This window comes from Corvus moneduloides, chromosome 1 (genome assembly GCF_009650955.1).
Source record: "Corvus moneduloides isolate bCorMon1 chromosome 1, bCorMon1.pri, whole genome shotgun sequence".
Lineage (NCBI taxonomy): Eukaryota > Metazoa > Chordata > Aves > Passeriformes > Corvidae > Corvus > Corvus moneduloides.
In genome coordinates this window covers 123407235-123414199 of record NC_045476.1, presented here as the reverse complement: position 1 = coordinate 123414199, position 6965 = coordinate 123407235, and positions in this window count along the sequence as shown.

Genomic DNA, 6965 nt, shown 5'->3' with positions numbered 1-6965 from the left:
GCCCTCCCAGTGCCACCAGCACCGCGTCTGCCACCCGCCCTATGGGGACACCGTCCCCTGGGCAATGGGGACAGGGACAGACCCCCCCCAGCCCCAGAGACCCCCACAGTGGGGCCCCACAGCAGCTCCCCCCCCCCCCCCAAAGCCCCCTGCAGCGCCCTCACCTGGAGTCTGTAGGTCCGGGGGTTGGATGGAGGGATCTGGGGGGGCATCGGGGGGTGAGGGGCTGCACCCCACAGACCCCTGTGTGCCCCCCAGAGACCCCTGTGTGCCCCCCCCGGCTTTCCCATAGACCCTGTGTGCCCCATAGACCACCTGCGACCGCCCCACTGAAGGGGCCCCGTGCCCCATAGATGCCCATGCACCCCATAGATCCTCCCGTGGGACCCACAACCCACCCTGTGCCCCACAGACCCCCATGCACCCCATAGAACCCCCTGTGTGACCCACAGACCCCCATGCACCCCATAGACCCCCCTGTGTGCCCCACAACCCACCCTGTGCCCCATAGACCCCCATGCACCCCATAGACCCCCCTGTGTGCCCCACAGCCCACCCTGTGCCCCACAGACCCCCCCATGCACCCCATAGATCCTCCCGTGGGACCCACAACCCACCCTGTGCCCCATAGACCCCCATGCACCCCATAGATCCTCCCGTGGGACCCACAACCCACCCTGTGCCCCACAGACCCCCCTGTGGGACCCACAACCCACCCTGTGCCCCACAGACCCCCCTGTGTGCCCCACAGCCCACCCTGTGCCCCACAGACCCCCATGCACCCCATAGAACCCCCCTGTGGGACCCACAACCCACCCTGTGCCCCACAGACCCCCCCATGCACCCCATAGATCCTCCCGTGGGACCCACAGCCCACCCTGTGCCCCATAGACCCTGCTGTGGGACCCACAGCCCACCCTGTGCCCCACAGACCCCCCTGTGTGCCCCACAGCCCACCCTGTGCCCCATAGACCCCCATGCACCCCACAGACCCCCCTGTGGGACCCACAGCCCACCCTGTGCCCCACAGACCCCCATGCACCCCATAGACCCCCCTGTGTGCCCCATAGACCCCCATGCACCCCACAGACCCCCCTGTGGGACCCACAGCCCACCCTGTGCCCCACAACCACCCCCACCCTCTGTCTCTGCCCCACAGCAGCACCTTCGGCAGCCCCGCGGCCCCACAGCTTTTATAGGGCGCTGTGGGGGGAGGGGGCGGGGGGAGGAGCAATGGGGGGGTGGGGAGGGGGCTGATAAAGGAAGGGGAGGGGGCGGCACCCCCCCTTCCCCCCCCCGCCCCGTGGCGTCTCCGTGGGGCTGAGGGGTCAGAGCCCCTCCGTGTTCGCCCCATAGCGTGAGCTGTGGGGCAGAGTAAGGGCGGGGTACCCTGGGGGTGGTCTGGGGTCCTATTTGGGGGGGTTTCTATGGGGCAGAGCAGGGGGGGTCCCATTCGGGGTTGGCTGGCTGTGGGGCAGAGCAGGGGGGTACCTATTTGGGGGGGGTTCAATGGGGCAGGAACAAAGGAACCCCTTATTTGTGGGGCATATGTGGGGCAGGGATGGGGTGCCCCTCATTTAGGGGATTCCATGGGGCAGGGCCCTCATTTAGGGGATTCTATGGGGCAGGGCCTTCATTTAGGGGGCTCTATGGGGCAGGGCCGGGGGGGTGCCTCATTTCGGGGGCTCTATGGGGCAGGGACGGGGGGGTCCGTTATTTAGGGGATTCTATGGGGCAGGGACAGGGGTGTCCCTAATTCAGGGGGCTCTATGGGGCAGGGATGGGGGTGCCCCTCATTTCGGGGGCTCTATGGGGCAGGGACGGGGGGGTCCCTCATTTCGGGGGCTCTATGGGGCAGGGACAGGGGTGTCCCTAATTCAGGGGGCTCTATGGGGCAGGGATGGGGGTGCCCCTCATTTCGGGGGCTCTATGGGGCAGGGATGGGGGTGCCCCTCATTTCGGGGGCTCTATGGGGCAGGGACAGGGGTGTCCCTAATTTAGGGGGCTCTATGGGGCAGGGACGGGGGTGCCCCTCATTTCGGGGGCTCTATGGGGCAGGGACAGGGGTGCCCCTCATTTCGGGGGCTCTATGGGGCAGGGCCGGGGGGGTGCCTCATTTCGGGGGCTCTATGGGGCAGGGCCGGGGGGGTCCGTTATTTAGGGGATTCTATGGGGCAGGGACAGGGGTGTCCCTAATTTAGGGGGCTCTATGGGGCAGGGACGGGGGGGTGCCTCATTTCGGGGGCTCTATGGGGCAGGGATGGGGGTGCCCCTCATTTCGGGGGCTCTATGGGGCAGGGCCGGGGGGGTGCCTCATTTCGGGGATTCTATGGGGCAGGGACAGGGGTGTCCCTAATTCAGGGGGCTCTATGGGGCAGGGACAGGGGTGTCCCTAATTCAGGGGGCTCTATGCGGCAGGGACAGGGGTGCCCCTCATTTCGGGGGCTCTATGGGGCAGGGACAGGGGTGCCCCTCATTTCGGGGGCTCTATGGGGCAGGGATGGGGTGCCCCTCATTTCGGGGGCTCTATGGGGCAGGGACAGGGGTGCCCCTCATTTCGGGGGCTCTATGGGGCAGGGATGGGGGTGCCCCTCATTTCGGGGGCTCTATGGGGCAGGGACGGGGGGGTCCCTCATTTCGGGGGCTCTATGGGGCAGGGACAGGGGTGTCCCTAATTCAGGGGGCTCTATGGGGCAGGGACAGGGGTGCCCCTCATTTCGGGGGCTCTATGGGGCAGGGATGGGGTGCCCCTCATTTCGGGGGCTCTATGTGGCAGGGACAGGGGTGCCCCTCATTTCGGGGGCTCTATGGGGCAGGGACAGGGGGGTCCCTCATTTCGGGGGCTCTATGGGGCAGGGACAGGGGGGTCCCTCATTTCGGGGGCTCTATGGGGCAGGGACGGGGGGGTCCGTTATTTAGGGGATTCTATGGGGCAGGGACAGGGGTGCCCCTCATTTCGGGGGCTCTATGGGGCAGGGACAGGGGTGCCCCTCATTTCGGGGGCTCTATGGGGCAGGGACAGGGGTGTCCCTAATTCAGGGGGCTCTATGGGGCAGGGACAGGGGTGCCCCTCATTTCGGGGGCTCTATGGGGCAGGGACAGGGGTGTCCCTAATTCAGGGGGCTCTATGGGGCAGGGCCGGGGGGGTGCCTCATTTCGGGGGCTCTATGGGGCAGGGATGGGGTGCCTCTCATTTCGGGGGCTCTATGGGGCAGGGACGGGGGGGTCCCTCATTTCGGGGGCTCTATGGGGCAGGGACAGGGGTGCCCCTCATTTCGGGGGCTCTATGGGGCAGGGATGGGGTGCCCCTCATTTCGGGGGCTCTATGGGGCAGGGATGGGGTGCCCCTCATTTCGGGGGCTCTATGGGGCAGGGATGGGGGGGTCCCTCATTTCGGGGGCTCTATGGGGCAGGGACAGGGGTGCCCCTCATTTCGGGGGCTCTATGGAGCAGGGACAGGGGTGCCCCTCATTTCGGGGGCTCTATGGGGCAGGGACAGGGGTGTCCCTAATTCAGGGGGCTCTATGGGGCAGGGACAGGGGTGCCCCTCATTTCGGGGGCTCTATGGGGCAGGGATGGGGTGCCCCTCATTTCGGGGGCTCTATGGGGCAGGGACAGGGGTGCCCCTCATTTCGGGGGCTCTATGGGGCAGGGACGGGGGGGTCCCTCATTTCGGGGGCTCTATGGGGCAGGGACAGGGGTGCCCCTCATTTCGGGGGCTCTATGGGGCAGGGATGGGGGGGTCCCTCATTTCGGGGGCTCTATGGGGCAGGGATGGGGTGCCCCTCATTTCGGGGGCTCTATGGGGCAGGGACAGGGGTGTCCCTAATTCAGGGGGCTCTATGGGGCAGGGACAGGGGTGCCCCTCATTTCGGGGGCTCTATGGGGCAGGGCCGGGGGGGTCCCTGGCCAATGTCCCCACACCGGGGGGTGCTGACAGCCCGTCCCTGTCGCTTCTATATCGGGACACGGCGGGGGGCGGGGGGGGGGGCGTTATCTCGCCCCTCTCGTGGCGCTGTGGGGCCGCTGTGGGGCGGGGGCGGGGGGGGGTCTGGCAGCTGTCCCCGGACACGGCTCCACTTTGTCGTGGCCGCGGTGACAAAGTGTCCCCGCGAGGTGACAAATTCCTGCGGGCGGGGGGGGGGACAGGGGGGGCTCCACCTTCACCTCCACTTTGGGCCCCCCACCCCCACCCCATAGAGGGCCCTGGGCCCCAGAGAGCCCCCCCTGCCCCATAAAGACCCAGAGGGTGGCTGTGCCCTCCCCCCTGGACACCTGGGACCTCCCTGGGCACCTCTGTCCCCCCCTGGGCACCTCTGTCCCCCCCGGACATCTGGGACCCCCCTGGGACCCCCCCGGACATCTGGGACCCCCCTGGACTCCGCTGTCCTCTCCCCGGACACCTGGGACCCCCCTGGACACCTGGGACCCCCCTGGGGCCCCCCCGGACACCTGGGACCCCCCTGGACTCCGCTGTCCTCTCCCCGGACACCTGGGACCCCCCTGGACACCTGGGACCCCCCTGGGGCCCCCCCGGACACCTGGGACCCCCCTGGACACCGCTGTCCTCTCCCCGGACACCTGGGACCCCCCTGGACATCTGGGACCCCCCTGGGCACTGCTGTCCTCTGCATGGACACCTGGGACCCCCCTGGACATCTGGGACCCCCCTGGACGCCTGGGACCTCCCCGGACACTGCTGTCCTCTGCATGGACACCTGGGACCCCCCTGGACACCTGGGACCGCCCTGGACACTGCTGTCACCCCCCCCCCCCGGACACCTGGGACCCCCCCGGACGCTGCTGTCCCCCCCTGGACACCTGGGACCCCCCCGGACGCTGCTGTCCTCTACCCGGACACCTGGGACCCCCCCGGACGCTGCTGTCCCCCCCCTGGACACCTGGGACCCCCCCGGACGCTGCTGTCCCCCCCTGGACACCTGGGACCCCCCCGGATGCTGCTGTCCTCTACCCGGACACCTGGGGCCCTCCTGGACACCTGGGACTGCCCTGGACACTGCTGTCCTCTACCCGGACACCTGGGACCCCCCTGGGCACCTGAGTTCCTCCCTGGACACCTGGAACCTACCTGGAGCCCCCCTGGACACGTGGATCCCCCCTGGACCCCTGGGACCGCCCTGGACATCTGAGACCCGCCCTGGACACCAGTGTGTGTCCCCCTCTGGACACCTGTGAGCTCCCTGGACACCGAGGAGGTGTTGGGGTGTGGAGGATGGATGTGAGGAGGTGGAGGGATGGTGGGACATGGATGGACATTGGGATGGTGGGACATGGATGGACATTGGGATGGTGGGACATGGATGGACATTGGGATGGGACAGGGATGGACATTGGGATGGTGGGACATTGGGATGGACATTGGGATGGTGGGACATGGATGGACATTGGGATGGTGGGACAGGGAGGGACATTGGGATGGTGGGACATTGGGATGGGCATTGGGATGGTGGGACAGGGAGGGACATTGGGATGGATGGACATTGGGATGGGACATGGATGGACATTGGGATGGTGGGACATGGATGGACATTGGGATGGGACATGGATGGACATTGGGATGGTGGGACATTGGGATGGACATTGGGATGGTGGGACATGGATGGACATTGGGATGGTGGGACATTGGGATGGACATTGGGATGGTGGGACAGGGAGGGACATTGGGATGGTGGGACATTGGGATGGACATTGGGATGGTGGGACAGGGAGGGACATTGGGATGGTGGGACATTGGGATGGACATTGGGATGGTGGGACATGGATGGACATTGGGATGGTGGGACAGGGAGGGACATTGGGATGGTGGGACATTGGGATGGACATTGGGATGGTGGGACAGGGAGGGACATTGGGATAGTGGGACATTGGGATGGACATTGGGATGGTGGGACAGGGACGGACATTGGGATGGATGGACATTGGGATGGTGGGACATTGGGATGGACATTGGGATGGTGGGACACGGAGGGACATTGGGATGGTGGGACACAGATGGACATTGGGGTGGGACACGGATGGACATTGGGATGGATGGACATTGGGATGGTGGGACAGGGAGGGACATTGGGATGGTGGGACATGGATGGACATTGGGATGGTGGGACATTGGGATGGGCATTGGGATGGGACACGGATGGGCATTGGGATGGTGGGACATTGGGATGGACATTGGGATGGTGGGACATGGATGGACATTGGGATGGTGGGACATTGGGATGGACATTGGGATGGATGGACATTGGGATGGGACAGGGACGGACATTGGGATGGTGGGACAGGGATGGACACTGGGATGGTGGGACAGGGAGGGACATTGGGATGGTGGGACAGGGAGGGACATTGGGATGGATGGACATTGGGATGGGACATGGATGGACATTGGGATGGTGGGACATGGATGGACATTGGGATGGTGGGACATTGGGATGGGCATTGGGATGGGACAGGGATGGACATTGGGATGGTGGGACATTGGGATGGACATTGGGATGGTGAGACAGGGAGGGACATTGGGATGGATGGACATTGGGATGGTGGGACATTGGGATGGACATTGAGATGGTGGGACACGGAGGGACATTGGGATGGTGGGACATGGATGGACATTGGGGTGGGACACGGATGGACATTGGGATGGATGGACATTGGGATGGTGGGACAGGGAGGGACATTGGGATGGTGGGACATGGATGGACATTGGGATGGTGGGACATTGGGATGGGACAGGGACGGACATTGGGATGGTGGGACAGGGATGGACACTGGGATGGTGGGACATTGGGATGGACATTGGGATGGTGGGACAGGGAGGGACATTGGGATGGGACACGGATGGACATTGGGATGGTGGGACATTGGGATGGGCATTGGGATGGTGGGACAGGGAGGGACATTGGGATGGATGGACATTGGGATGGGACATGGATGGACATTGGGATGGATGG